General features: G+C 54.2%; 5 non-coding genes across 5 annotated transcripts; all 5 read left to right on the top strand.

Moving 5' to 3' along the window:
* Nucleotides 1–2,416: 2,416 nt before the first annotated feature.
* Nucleotides 2,417–2,497, top strand: LOC130846973 (small nucleolar RNA SNORD115). The gene has a single exon (XR_009051768.1). It is a non-coding gene; the product is annotated as a small nucleolar RNA SNORD115 (small nucleolar RNA).
* A 2,506-nt stretch (nucleotides 2,498–5,003) lies between these two features.
* On the top strand, nucleotides 5,004–5,084 carry LOC130847517 (small nucleolar RNA SNORD115). Its single transcript, XR_009052273.1, has one exon. It is a non-coding gene; the product is annotated as a small nucleolar RNA SNORD115 (small nucleolar RNA).
* Nucleotides 5,085–7,596: 2,512 nt separating this feature from the next.
* LOC130847516 (small nucleolar RNA SNORD115) lies at nucleotides 7,597–7,677 on the top strand. The gene has a single exon (XR_009052272.1). It is a non-coding gene; the product is annotated as a small nucleolar RNA SNORD115 (small nucleolar RNA).
* A 2,506-nt stretch (nucleotides 7,678–10,183) lies between these two features.
* LOC130847344 (small nucleolar RNA SNORD115) lies at nucleotides 10,184–10,265 on the top strand. Its single transcript, XR_009052109.1, has one exon. It is a non-coding gene; the product is annotated as a small nucleolar RNA SNORD115 (small nucleolar RNA).
* A 2,515-nt stretch (nucleotides 10,266–12,780) lies between these two features.
* On the top strand, nucleotides 12,781–12,861 carry LOC130846907 (small nucleolar RNA SNORD115). Its single transcript, XR_009051702.1, has one exon. It is a non-coding gene; the product is annotated as a small nucleolar RNA SNORD115 (small nucleolar RNA).
* Nucleotides 12,862–14,671: the final 1,810 nt, after the last annotated feature.

The following is a 14,671-nucleotide window of genomic DNA, read 5'->3' as shown; positions in this document are numbered from 1 at the left end:
GTTGGGGCAGCCTCTCGCTCGAGTAAATCCCTTGAGACTCCTCCCAGTGTAGATGGCTTCCACATATCCAAGATGTGTTGCCACCTTTGGTTTTCTATCCTGCTCCATAGTGCCAGGGCCCACATGTTCTGAAGCCATGGGTGGAGTTTTTCCTTAAGCCTTTCTGCTTTGAATTTTGTGTTTCAGGCCAAGCCTTGGAATGGACTCACCTCAGCCAGAATGTTCCGCAGTGAGTGGCTCTTTTGGTTGCTACCGATAGGCCCCAGAGAATTTTGAACTATGGGCTGGCCGCCCTCACAGCAGCCAGTACAGGGTAGTCTTTTGGCAACCTCCTGCCTACCAAGGAGGAATGTCTGCTGCTGCCCCAAATTTATGGGCTCACATCTGGTGCACTCACATGCCTTCATTAGAGCTGTATTCTAGTCAGAGAGCACATCGAGGCAGTGTTTTCTTCCTTGGCCCCAGGCGGAACATCTCTAGAGACCTCTGTGCACCTAGCGCCAGAGTATGATCACCAACTGAGGGAATGGTCCCTTGTGGTGTGTGCTTTATGGCTTCCCAAAACCTGCCAGTAGGGAAGGCTCATGCCCCCTGCCTAGAGATGGTGAGAGGCAGGCAGGAGCCCATCCTCAGGTGCTTGGAGGCAGGATGCTGCTGGTTATTTCAAGGGCTGGAAGCCATGCCATGGTCTTCAATGGGGTTGTGCCAGGACTCTGTGAGGGATCATGGTGCTTTGTTGGAGCCACTTGATCCGAATGGGGCCTCTGATGGGGTCTGCATGCATACACAGGACCATAGCTTCTCCTGGGTTGGTCGTCCTCTCCGGAAGCCACTGGTTTGTCAGAGAGCCCCCTCCAGAGGAGAAAAGGCTTCTGGGTGTCCATTCCCCCATGAAGGCTTTGCAGAGCCCTTGGGCATCCCGTTATCATGTCCATCGTGAGGCCCTGTTGACCTGAAGGGGGCGGTGGTCCCGGGATGTGGGCTGAGGAGGGTGTAGCTGCATGGCTGTTGTTTGGTGGCCTTGCACGGGCCACAGTAGGGAATGCTGCCACAGAAGAAATTGGCCCTGTTTGGGAATCTCTGTGATCCCCAAGGAGGAATGCTTGAAATGGCTCCCCATCCACCAGATCGGAATGCGGGCCTTGAAATTCAACTCGATTGACCTGAAGTGTAGTAAGACTGACCATGGAGGCACTATTTCATTACGTGTTGCCCAGTGGAGCAACCACGCTGATCTCTGTGCATGTCGAGGCAGAGCACGAGGATGCACTGAGCTTATGGTCAGTTGTGGGGTGTGCTTGAGTGACTTCCAAGAAGTGTTGGTTGGGAGGATGTGGGGCCAGGCCTGGAGGTGGTGAGAGGCAACAAGTACCCTTCATCAGGGACTTGGCAGCTAGATGCTCTTGGCTCTTGTGAGAGCTGAAGGGCTGGTCCCTTGCTGGAATGGGGTTTCCCAGGTCTCTGTGAGGGATCATGGGCCCTCAGACAGGCCAGTTTCCTCAGACAGGCCCTTTCATGGGTTCTGCATACAGATAAAGGCCTGTGGCATCTCTTGGGCTGGCCTTCCTCTACGGGAGCCACTGCCTACCAAGAGAGCTCCCTCCAGCTCCTGTGAATGTCCACTGTGTGGGACATAAAGGCCTCATTGTCTGGGTGTTGTGCACATGGACAAGCCGAGTGTGACATCGGCCAGCACACTGTTGCCCACACCATGGTCGGGCCCAGAGGAATGTCTCCATTCCCCCCAGAAACACCCCCAGTGTTTTCCCCACCAAGCAGACCTGGTGCCAGGCCTTGTGCTGCCTGGAGGATCCATGAGGCTAGTCCTTCCCTGGGGAGACATATACGTACTGGTTATTTCATCTGCCCCTGACACAGTATTAAGGTACATAAGATGGCATTGATCCACCTGTCCACTCATGCCTTCATCTTTGTAAGTATGGATGGATGGAGGGAGTGAGCCAAGGACGAGGGTCAAAAGGGAGGGAGCTAGAGCATTCTATAGGAAGGGAGGCAGGAAGGAAGCTATGTAGGGAGCTGTTTGTATGCGTTTCAGCTATGAGTTCCTGTCTCTGCGTGGAGGTACATTTGGGCCCTATGTTCCTGGATGTATTGCTGCAGGTATTTCTTGTAGCATCATTCGATGCATGAGCGTGTGGCACACACGTCCCCCAATGCATCTAGCATGCAGTTGGAGTTCTCACAGCTGTCCTTCTCACCTCTTGGCAGCCATCGTCCCCAGAGAAATGAAGATCTGTGTTTGGCCTATGTTCCCTAGGGCAATCACCATGAGCCTTGGCCCAGCACGTGGATTCGACAGAATGGCACATCCCTTCAGGCATCCTTCTTTCCAGGAAGCATCTGAGGTAAGCCTTCACATGTGGCAGGGCGCAGGTGAGTGAGGAGGGCCTCAGTTGGGTCGAGGATGAGAACTCATATGGTCCTGAAGAGAGCTGATGACCAAAAAATCATGCTCAATAGGATTACGCTGAGGCCTAACAGAGGGATCCAGGGGCAGGATGGCCTGCATTTTTGGTCCATTGCAGAGCCCTGGGTGTGGGTGTGTGTGTGGGTTTGGGTGTGGGTGTTGGAGCAGCCTCTCGCTCGAGGAAATCCCTTGAGACTCCTCCCTGTGTAGATGGATTCCACATATCCAAGATGTGTTGCCACCTTTGGTTTTCTATCCTGCTCCATAGTGCCAGGGCCCACATGTTCTGAAGCCATGGGTGGAGTCTTTCCTTAAGCCTTTCTGCTTTGAATTTTGTGTTTCAGGCCAAGCCTTGGAATGGACTCACCACAGCCAGAATGTTCCGCAGTGAGTGGCTCTTTTGGTTGCTACCGATAGGCCCCAGAGAATTTTGAACTATGGGCTGGCCGCCCTCACAGCAGCCAGTACAGGGTAGTCTTTTGGCAACCTCCTGCCTACCAAGGAGGAATGTCTGCTGCTGCCCCAAATTTATGGGCTCACATCTGGTGCACTCACATGCCTTCATTAGAGCTGTATTCTAGTCAGAGAGCACATCGAGGCAGTGTTTTCTTCCTTGGCCCCAGGAGGAACATCTCTAGAGACCTCTGTGCACCTAGCGCCAGAGTATGATCACCAACTGAGGGAATGGTCCCTTGTGGTGTGTGCTTTATGGCTTCCCAAAACCTGTCAGTAGGGAAGGCTCATGCCCCCTGCCTAGAGATGGTGAGAGGCAGGCAGGAGCCCATCCTCAGGTGCTTGGAGGCAGGATGCTGCTGGTTATTTCAAGGGCTGGAAGCCATGCCATGGTCTTCAATGGGGTTGTGCCAGGACTCTGTGAGGGATCATGGTGCTTTGTTGGAGCCACTTGATCCGAATGGGGCCTCTGATGGGGTCTGCATGCATACACAGGACCATAGCTTCTCCTGGGTTGGTCGTCCTCTCCGGAAGCCACTGGTTTGTCAGAGAGCCCCCTCCAGAGGAGAAAAGGCTTCTGGGTGTCCATTCCCCCATGAAGGCTTTGCAGAGCCCTTGGGCATCCCGTTATCATGTCCATCGTGAGGCCCTGTTGACCTGAAGGGGAGGGGTGGTCCCGGGATGTGGGCTGAGGAGGGTGTAGCTGCATGGCTGTTGTTTGGTGGCCTTGCACGGGCCACAGTAGGGAATGCTGCCACAGAAGAAATTGGCCCTGTTTGGGAATCTCTGTTGTCCCCAAGGAGGAATGCTTGACATGGCTCCCCATCCACCAGATCGGAATGCGGGCCTTGAAATTCAACTCGATTGACCTGAAGTGTAGTAAGACTGACCATGGAGGCACCATTTCATGACGTGTTGCCCTGGGGAGCAACCACGCAGATCTCTGTGCATGTCGAGGCAGAGCACGAGGATGGACTGAGCTTATGGTCAGTTGTGGGGTGTGCTTGAGTGACTTCCAAGAAGTGTTGGTTGGGAGGATGTGGGGCCAGGCCTGGAGGTGGTGAGAGGCAACAAGGACCCTTCATCAGGGACTTGGCAGTTAGATGCTCTTGGCTCTTGTGAGAGCTGAAGGGCTGGTCCCTTGCTGGAATGGGGTTTCCCAGGTCTCTGTGAGGGATCATGGGCCCTCAGATAGGCCAGTTTTCTCAGACAGGCCCTTTCATGGGTTCTGCATACAGATACAGGCCTGTGGCATCTCTTGGGCTGGCCTTCCTCTACGGGAGTCACTGCCTACCAAGAGAGCTCCCTCCAGCTCCTGTGAATGTCCACTGTGTGGGACATAAAGGCCTCATTGTCTGGGTGTTGTGCACATGGACAAGCCGCGTGTGAGATCGGCCAGCACACGCTTGCCCACACCAGGGTGGGGCCCAGAGGAATGTCTCCATTCCCCCCAGAAACACCCCCAGTGTTTTCCTCGCCAAGCAGACCTGGTGCCAGGCCTTGTGCTGCCTGGAGGATCCATGAGGCTAGTCCTTCCCTGGGGAGACATATACGTACTGGTTATTTCATCTGCCCCTGACACAGTATTAAGGTACATAAGATGGCATTGATCCACCTGTCCACTCATGCCTTCATCTTTGTAAGTATGGATGGATGGAGGGAGTGAGCCAAGGACGAGGGTCAAAGGGGAGGGAGCTAGAGCATTCTGGAGGAAGGGAGGCAGGAAGGAAGCTATGTAGGGAGCTGTTTGTATGCGTTTCAGCTATGTGTTCCTGTCTCTGCGTGGAGGTACATTTGGGCCCTATGTTCCTGGATGTATTGCTGCAGGTATTTCTTGTAGCATCATTCGATGCATGAGCATGTGGCACACACGTCCCCCAATGCATCTAGCATGGAGTTGGAGTTCTCACAGCTGTCCTTCTCACCTCTTGGCAGCCATCGTCCCCAGAGAAATGAAGATCTGTGTCTGGCCTATGTTCCCTAGGGCAATCACCATGAGCCTTGGCCCAGCACGTGGATTCGACAGAATGGCACATCCCTTCAGGCATCCTTCTTTCCAGGAAGCATCTGAGGTAAGCCTTCACATGTGGCAGGGCGCAGGTGAGTGAGGAGGGCCTCAGTTGGGTCGATGATGAGAACTCATATGGTCCTGAAGAGAGCTGATGACCAAAAAATCATGCTCAATAGGATTACGCTGAGGCCTAACAGAGGGATCCAGGGGCAGGATGGCCTGCATTTTTGGTCCATTGCAGAGCCCTGGGTGTGGGTGTGGGTACGGGTGGGGGTGTGGGTGTGGGTGTTGGAGCAGCCTCTCCCTCGAGGAAATCCTTTGAGACTCCTCCGAGCGTAGGAGGCTTCCACATATCCAAGATGTATTGCCACCTGTGGTTTTCTATCCTGCTCCATAGTGCCAGGGCCCACATGTTCTGAGGCCATGGGTGGAGTCTTTCCTTAAGCCTTTCTGCTTTGAATTTTGTGTTTCAGGCCAAGCCTTGGAATGGACTCACCACAGCCAGAGTGTTCCGCAGTGAGTGGCTCTTTTGGTTGCTACCGATAGGCCCCAGAGAATTTTGAACTATGGGCTGGCCGCCCTCACAGCAGCCAGTACAGGGTAGTCTTTTGGCAACCTCCTGCCTACCAAGGAGGAATGTCTGCTGCTGCCCCAAATTTATGGGCTCACATCTGGTGCACTCACATGCCTTCATTAGAGCTGTATTCTAGTCAGAGAGCACATCGAGGCAGTGTTTTCTTCCTTGGCCCCAAGCGGAACATCTCTAGAGACCTCTGTGCACCTAGCGCCAGAGTATGATCACCAACTGAGGGAATGGTCCCTTGTGGTGTGTGCTTTATGGCTTCCCAAAACCTGTCAGTAGGGAAGGCTCATGCCCCCTGCCTAGAGATGGTGAGAGGCAGGCAGGAGCCCATCCTCAGGTGCTTGGAGGCAGGATGCTGCTGGTTATTTCAAGGGCTGGAAGCCATGCCCTGGTCTTCAATGGGGTTGTGCTAGGACTCTGTGAGGGATCATGGTGCTTTGTTGGAGCCAACTGATCCGAATGGGGCCTCTGATGGGGTCTGCATGCATACACAGGACCATAGCTTCTCCTGGGTTGGTCATCCTCTCCGGAAGCCACTGGTTTGTCAGAGAGCCCCCTCCAGAGGAGAAAAGGCTTCTGGGTGTCCATTCCCCCATGAAGGCTTTGCAGAGCCCTTGGGCATCCCGTTATCATGTCCATCGTGAGGCCCTGTTGACCTGAAGGGGAGGGGTGGTCCCGGGATATGGGCTGAGGAGGGTGTAGCTCCATGGCTGTTGTTTGGTGGCCTTGCACGGGCCACAGTAGGGAATGCTGCCACAGAAGAAATTGGCCCTGTTTGGGAATCTCTGTAGTCCCCAAGGAGGAATGCTTGACGTGGCTCCCCATCCACCAGATCGGAATGTGGGCCATGAAATTCAACTCGATTGACCTGAAGTGTCCTAAGACTGACCATGGAGGCACCATTTCATTACGTGTTGCCCTGGGGAGCAACCACGCAGATCTCTGTGCATGTCGAGGCAGAGCACGAGGATGGACTGAGCTTATGGTCAGTTGTGGGGTGTGCTTGAGTGACTTCCAAGAAGTGTTGGTTGGGAGGATGTGGGGCCAGGCCTGGAGGTGGTGAGAGGCAACAAGGACCCTTCATCAGGGACTTGGCAGTTAGATGCTCTTGGCTCTTGTGAGAGCTGAAGGGCTGGTCCCTTGCTGGAATGGGGTTTCCCAGGTCTCTGTGAGGGATCATGGGCCCTCAGACAGGCCAGTTTCCTCAGACAGGCCCTTTCATGGGTTCTGCATACAGATACAGGCCTGTGGCATCTCTTGGGCTGGCCTTCCTCTACGGGAGCCACTGCCTACCAATAGTGCTCCCTCCAGCTCCTGTGAATGTCCACTGTGTGGGACATAAAGGCCTCATTGTCTGGGTGTTGTGCACATGGACAAGCCAAATGTGACATCGGCCAGCACACGCTTGCCCACACCAGGGTGGGGCCCAGAGGAATGTCTCCATTCCCCCCAGAAACACCCCCAGTGTTTTCCTCGCCAAGCAGACCTGGTGCCAGGCCTTGTACTGCCTTGAGGATCCATGAGGCTAGTCCTTCCCTGGGGAGACATATACGTACTGGTTATTTCATCTGCCCCTGACACAGTATTAAGGTACATAAGATGGCATTGATCCACCTGTCCACTCATGCCTTCATCTTTGTAAGTATGGATGGATGGAGGGAGTGAGCCAAGGACGAGGGTCAAAGGGGAGGGAGCTAGAGCATTCTGGAGGAAGGGAGGCAGGAAGGAAGCTATGTAGGGAGCTGTTTGTATGCGTTTCAGCTATGTGTTCCTGTCTCTGCGTGGAGGTACATTTGGGCCCTATGTTCCTGGATGTATTGCTGCAGGTATTTCTTGTAGCATCATTCGATGCATGAGCGTGTGGCACACACGTCTCCCAATGCATCTAGCATGGAGTTGGAGTTCTCACAGCTGTCCTTCTCACCTCTTGGCAGCCATCGTCCCCAGAGAAATGAAGATCTGTGTTTGGCCTATGTTCCCTAGGGCAATCACCATGAGCCTTGGCCCAGCACGTGGATTCGACAGAATGGCACATCCCTTCAGGCATCCTTCTTTCCAGGAAGCATCTGAGGTAAGTCTTCACATGTGGCAGGGCGCAGGTGAGTGAGGAGGGCCTCAGTTGGGTCGATGATGAGAACTCATATGGTCCTGAAGAGAGCTGATGACCAAAAAATCATGCTCAATAGGATTACGCTGAGGCCTAAGAGAGGGATCCAGGGGCAGGATGGCCTGCATTTTTGGTCCATTGCAGAGCCCTGGGTGTGGGTGTGTGTGTGGGTTTGGGTGTGGGTGTTGGGGCAGCCTCTCGCTCGAGTAAATCCCTTGAGACTCCTCCCAGTGTAGATGGCTTCCACATATCCAAGATGTGTTGCCACCTTTGGTTTTCTATCCTGCTCCATAGTGCCAGGGCCCACATGTTCTGAAGCCATGGGTGGAGTTTTTCCTTAAGCCTTTCTGCTTTGAATTTTGTGTTTCAGGCCAAGCCTTGGAATGGACTCACCTCAGCCAGAATATTCCGCAGTGAGTGGCTCTTTTGGTTGCTACCGATAGGCCCCAGAGAATTTTGAACTATGGGCTGGCCGCCCTCACAGCAGCCAGTACAGGGTAGTCTTTTGGCAACCTCCTGCCTACCAAGGAGGAATGTCTGCTGCTGCCCCAAATTTATGGGCTCACATCTGGTGCACTCACATGCCTTCATTAGAGCTGTATTCTAGTCAGAGAGCACATCGAGGCAGTGTTTTCTTCCTTGGCCCCAGGCGGAACATCTCTAGAGACCTCTGTGCACCTAGCGCCAGAGTATGATCACCAACTGAGGGAATGGTCCCTTGTGGTGTGTGCTTTATGGCTTCCCAAAACCTGTCAGTAGGGAAGGCTCATGCCCCCTGCCTAGAGATGGTGAGAGGCAGGCAGGAGCCCATCCTCAGGTGCTTGGAGGCAGGATGCTGCTGGTTATTTCAAGGGCTGGAAGCCATGCCATGGTCTTCAATGGGGTTGTGCCAGGACTCTGTGAGGGATCATGGTGCTTTGTTGGAGCCACTTGATCCGAATGGGGCCTCTGATGGGGTCTGCATGCATACACAGGACCATAGCTTCTCCTGGGCTGGTCGTCCTCTCCGGAAGCCACTGGTTTGTCAGAGAGCCCCCTCCAGAGGAGAAAAGGCTTCTGGGTGTCCATTGCCCCATGAAGGCTTTGCAGAGCCCTTGGGCATCCCGTTATCATGTCCATCATGAGGCCCTGTTGACCTGAAGGGGGCGGTGGTCCCGGGATGTGGGCTGAGGAGGGTGTAGCTGCATGGCTGTTGTTTGGTGGCCTTGCACGGGCCACAGTAGGGAATGCTGCCACAGAAGAAATTGGCCCTGTTTGGGAATCTCTGTGGTCCCTAAGGAGGAATGCTTGACGTGGCTCCCCATCCACCAGATCGGAATGCGGACCTTGAAATTCAACTCGATTGACCTGAAGTGTAGTAAGACTGACCATGGAGGCACCATTTCATTACGTGTTGCCCTGGGGAGCAACCACGCAGATCTCTGTGCATGTCGAGGCAGAGCACGAGGATGGACTGAGCTTATGGTCAGTTGTGGGGTGTGCTTGAGTGACTTCCAAGAAGTGTTGGTTGGGAGGATGTGGGGCCAGGCCTGGAGGTGGTGAGAGGAAACAAGGACCCTTGATCAGGGACTTGGCAGCTAGATGCTCTTGGCTCTTGTGAGAGCTGAAGGGCTGGTCCCTTGCTGGAATGGGGTTTCCCAGGTCTCTGTGAGGGATCATGGGCCCTCAGATAGGCCAGTTTTCTCAGACAGGCCCTTTCATGGGTTCTGCATACAGATACAGGCCTGTGGCATCTCTTGGGCTGGCCTTCCTCTACAGGAGTCACTGCCTACCAAGAGAGCTCCCTCCAGCTCCTGTGAATGTCCACTGTGTGGGACATAAAGGCCTCATTGTCTGGGTGTTGTGCACATGGACAAGCCAAGTGTGACATCGGCCAGCACACGCTTGCCCACACCAGGGTGGGGCCCAGAGGAATGTCTCCATTCTCCCCAGAAACACCCCCAGTGTTTTCCCCGCCAAGCAGACCTGGTGCCAGGCCTTGTGCTGCCTGGAGGATCCATGAGGCTAGTCCTTCCCTGGGGAGACATATACGTACTGGTTATTTCATCTGCCCCTGACACAGTATTAAGGTACATAAGATGGCATTGATCCACCTGTCCACTTCATGCCTTCATCTTTGTAAGTATGGATGGATGGAGGGAGTGAGCCAAGGACGAGGGTCGAAAGGGAGGGAGCTAGAGCATTCTGGAGGAAGGGAGGCAGGAAGGAAGCTATGTAGGGAGCTGTTTGTATGCGTTTCAGCTATGTGTTCCTGTCTCTGCGTGGAGGTACATTTGGGCCCTATGTTCCTGGATGTATTGCTGCAGGTATTTCTTGTAGCATCATTCGATGCATGAGCGTGTGACACACACGTCCCCCAATGCATCTAGCATGGAGTTGGAGTTCTCACAGCTGTCCTTCTCACCTCTTGGCAGCCATCGTCCCCAGAGAAATGAAGATCTGTGTCTGGCCTATGTTCCCTAGGGCAATCACCATGAGCCTTGGCCCAGCACGTGGATTCGACAGAATGGCACATCCCTTCAGGCATCCTTCTTTCCAGGAAGCATCTGAGGTAAGCCTTCACATGTGGCAGGGCGCAGGTGAGTGAGGAGGGCCTCAGTTGGGTCGATGATGAGAAACTCATATGGTCCTGAAGAGAGCTGATGACCAAAAAATCATGCTCAATAGGATTACGCTGAGGCCTAACAGAGGGATCCAGGGGCAGGATGGCCTGCATTTTTGGTCCATTGCAGAGCCCTGGGTGTGGGTGTGGGTACGGGTGGGTGTGTGGCTGTGGGTGTTGGAGCAGCCTCTCCCTCGAGGAAATCCTTTGAGACTCCTCCGAGCGTCGGAGGCTTCCACATATCCAAGATGTATTGCCACCTTTGGTTTTCTATCCTGCTCCATAGTGCCAGTGCCCACATGTTCTGAGGCCATGGGTGGAGTCTTTCCTTAAGCCTTTCTGCTTTGAATTTTGTGTTTCAGGCCAAGCCTTGGAATGGACTCACCACAGCCAGAGTGTTCCGCAGTGAGTGGCTCTTTGGTTGCTACCGATAAGCCCCAGAGAATTTTGAACTATGGGCTGGCCACCCTCACAGCAGGCAGTACAGGGTAGTCTTTTGGCAACCTCCTGCCTACCAAGGAGGAATGTCTGCTGCAGCCGCAAATTTATGGGGCTAACATCTGGTGCACTCACATGCCTTCATTAGAGCTGTATTCTAGTCAGAGAGCACATCGAGGCAGTGTTTTCTTCCTTGGCCCCAAGCGGAACATCTCTAGAGACCTCTGTGCACCTAGCGCCAGAGTATGATCACCAACTGAGGGAATGGTCCCTTGTGGTGTGTGCTTTATGGCTTCCCAAAACCTGTCAGTAGGGAAGGCTCATGCCCCCTGCCTAGAGATGGTGAGAGGCAGGCAGGAGCCCATCCTCAGGTGCTTGGAGGCAGGATGCTGCTGGTTATTTCAAGGGCTGGAAGCCATGCCCTGGTCTTCAATGGGGTTGTGCCAGGATTCTGTGAGGGATCATGATGCTTTTGTTGGAGCCACTTGTTCCGAATGGGACCTCTGATGGGGTCTGCATGCATACACAGGACCATAGCTTCTCCTGGGTTGGTCGTCCTCTCCGGAAGCCACTGGTTTGTCAGAGAGCCCCCTCCAGAGGAGAAAAGGCTTCTGGGTGTCCATTCCCCCATGAAGGCTTTGCAGAGCCCTTGGGCATCCCGTTATCATGTCCATCGTGAGGCCCTGTTGACCTGAAGGGGAGGGGTGGTCCCGGGATGTGGGCTTAGGAGGGTGTAGCTGCATGGCTGTTGTTTGGTGGCCTTGCACGGGCCACAGTAGGGAATGCTGCCACAGAAGAAATTCGCCCTGTTTGGGAATCTCTGTGGTCCCTAAGGAGGAATGCTTGACGTGGCTCCCCATCCACCAGATCGGAATGCGGACCTTGAAATTCAACTCGATTGACCTGAAGTGTAGTAAGACTGACCATGGAGGCACCATTTCATTACGTGTTGCCCTGGGGAGCAACCACGCAGATCTCTGTGCATGTCGAGGCGGAGCACGAGGATGGACTGAGCTTATGGTCAGTTGTGGGGTGTGCTTGAGTGACTTCCAAGAAGTGTTGGTTGGGAGGATGTGGGGCCAGGCCTGGAGGTGGTGAGAGGCAACAGGGACCCTTGATCAGGGACTTGGCAGCTAGATGCTCTTGGCTCTTGTGAGAGCTGAAGGGCTGGTCCCTTGCTGGAATGGGGTTTCCCAGGTCTCTGTGAGGGATCATGGGCCCTCAGATAGGCCAGTTTACTCAGACAGGCTCTTTCATGGGTTCTGCATACAGATACAGGCCTGTGGCATCTCTTGGGCTGGCCTTCCTCTACGGGAGTCACTGCCTACCAAGAGAGCTCCCTCCAGCTCCTGTGAATGTCCACTGTGTGGGACATAAAGGCCTCATTGTCTGGGTGTTGTGCACATGGACAAGCCAAGTGTGACATCGGCCAGCACACCGCTTGCCCACACCAGGGTGGGGCCCAGAGGAATGTCTCCATTCCCCCCAGAAACACCCCCAGTGTTTTCCCCGCCAAGCAGACCTGGTGCCAGGCCTTGTGCTGCCTGGAGGATCCATGAGGCTAGTCCTTCCCTGGGGAGACATATACGTACTGGTTATTTCATCTGCCCCTGACACAGTATTAAGGTACATAAGATGGCATTGATCCACCTGTCCACTCATGCCTTCATCTTTGTAAGTATGGGATGGATGGAGGGAGTGAGCCAAGGACGAGGGTCGAAAGGGAGGGAGCTAGAGCATTCTGGAGGAAGGGAGGCAGGAAGGAAGCTATGTAGGGAGCTGTTTGTATGCGTTTCAGCTATGTGTTCCTGTCTCTGCGTGGAGGTACATTTGGGCCCTATGTTCCTGGATGTATTGCTGCAGGTATTGCTTGTAGCATCATTCGATGCATGAGCGTGTGGCACACACGTCCCCCAATGCATCTAGCATGGAGTTGGAGTTCTCACAGCTGTCCTTCTCACCTCTTGGCAGCCATCGTCCCCAGAGAAATGAAGATCTGTGTCTGGCCTATGTTCCCTAGGGCAATCACCATGAGCCTTGGCCCAGCACGTGGATTCGACAGAATGGCACATCCCTTCAGGCATCCTTCTTTCCAGGAAGCATCTGAGGTAAGCCTTCACATGTGGCAGGGCGCAGGTGAGTGAGGAGGGCCTCAGTTGGGTTGATGATGAGAACTCATATGGTCCTGAAGAGAGCTGATGACCAAAAAATCATGCTCAATAGGATTACGCTGAGGCCTAACAGAGGGATCCAGGGGCAGGATGGCCTGCATTTTTAGGTCCATTGCAGAGCCCTGGGTGTGGGTGTGGTCCCGGTGGGGGTGTGGGTGTGGGTGTTGGAGCAGCCTCTACCTCGAGGAAATCCTTTGAGACTCCTCCGAGCGTAGGAGGCTTCCACATATCCAAGATGTATTGCCACCTTTGGTTTTCTATCCTGCTCCATAGTGCCAGGGCCCACATGTTCTGAGGCCATGGGTGGAGTCTTTCCTTAAGCCTTTCTGCTTTGAATTTTGTGTTTCAGGCCAAGCCTTGGAATGGACTCACCACAGCCAGAGTGTTCCGCAGTGAGTGGCTCTTTTGGTTGCTACCGATAGGCCCCAGAGAATTTTGAACTATGGGCTGGCCGCCCTCACAGCAGGCAGTACAGGGTAGTCTTTTGGCAACCTCCTGCCTACCAAGGAGGAATGTCTGCTGCTGCCTCCAAATTTATGGGCTCACATCTGGTGCACTCACATGCCTTCATTAGAGCTGTATTCTAGTCAGAGAGCACATCGAGGCAGTGTTTTCTTCCTTGGCCCCAAGCGGAACATCTCTAGAGACCTCTGTGCACCTAGCGCCAGAGTATGATCACCAACTGAGGGAATGGTCCCTTGTGGTGTGTGCTTTATGGCTTCCCAAAACCTGTCAGTAGGGAAGGCTCATGCCCCCTGCCTAGAGATGGTGAGAGGCAGGCAGGAGCCCATCCTCAGGTGCTTGGAGGCAGGATGCTGCTGGTTATTTCAAGGGCTGGAAGCCATGCCCTGGTCTTCAATGGGGTTGTGCCAGGATTCTGTGAGGGATCATGATGCTTTGTTGGAGCCACTTGTTCCGAATGGGACCTCTGATGGGGTCTGCATGCATACACAGGACCATAGCTTCTCCTGGGTTGGTCGTCCTCTTCCGGAAGCCACTGGTTTGTCAGAGAGCCCCCTCCAGAGGAGAAAAGGCTTCTGGGTGTCCATTCCCCCATTGAAGGCTTTGCAGAGCCCTTGGGCATCCCGTTATCATGTCCATCGTGAGGCCCTGTTGACCTGAAGGGGAGGGGTGGTCCGGGATGTGGGCTTAGGAGGGTGTAGCTGCATGGCTGTTGTTTGGTGGCCTTGCACGGGCCACAGTAGGGAATGCTGCCACAGAAGAAATTGGCCCTGTTTGGGAATCTCTGTGGTCCCTAAGGAGGAATGCTTGACGTGGCTCCCCATCCACCAGATCGGAATGCGGGCCGTGAAATTCAACTCGATTGACCTGAAGTGTAGTAAGACTGACCATGGAGGCACCATTTCATTACGTGTTGCCCTGGGGAGCAACCACGCAGATCTCTGTGCATGTCGAGGCGGAGCACGAGGATGGACTGAGCTTATGGTCAGTTGTGGGGTGTGCTTGAGTGACTTCCAAGAAGTGTTGGTTGGGAGGATGTGGGGCCAGGCCTGGAGGTGGTGAGAGGCAACAGGGACCCTTGATCAGGATCTTGGCAGCTAGATGCTCTTGGCTCTTGTGAGAGCTGAAGGGCTGGTCCCTTGCTGGAATGGGGTTTCCCAGGTCTCTGTGAGGGATCATGGGCCCTCAGATAGGCCAGTTTACTCAGACAGGCCCTTTCATGGGTTCTGCATACAGATACAGGCCTGTGGCATCTCTTGGGCTGGCCTTCCTCTACGGGAGCCACTGCCTACCAATAGTGCTCCCTCCAGCTCCTGTGAATGTCCACTGTGTGGGACATAAAGGCCTCATTGTCTGGGTGTTGTGCACATGGACAAGCCGAGTGTGACATCGGCCAGCACACGCTTGCCCACACCA

Source organism: Hippopotamus amphibius, chromosome 2 (assembly GCF_030028045.1).
Source record: "Hippopotamus amphibius kiboko isolate mHipAmp2 chromosome 2, mHipAmp2.hap2, whole genome shotgun sequence".
Lineage (NCBI taxonomy): Eukaryota > Metazoa > Chordata > Mammalia > Artiodactyla > Hippopotamidae > Hippopotamus > Hippopotamus amphibius.
This window is presented reverse-complemented; position numbering and strand designations above follow the sequence as displayed.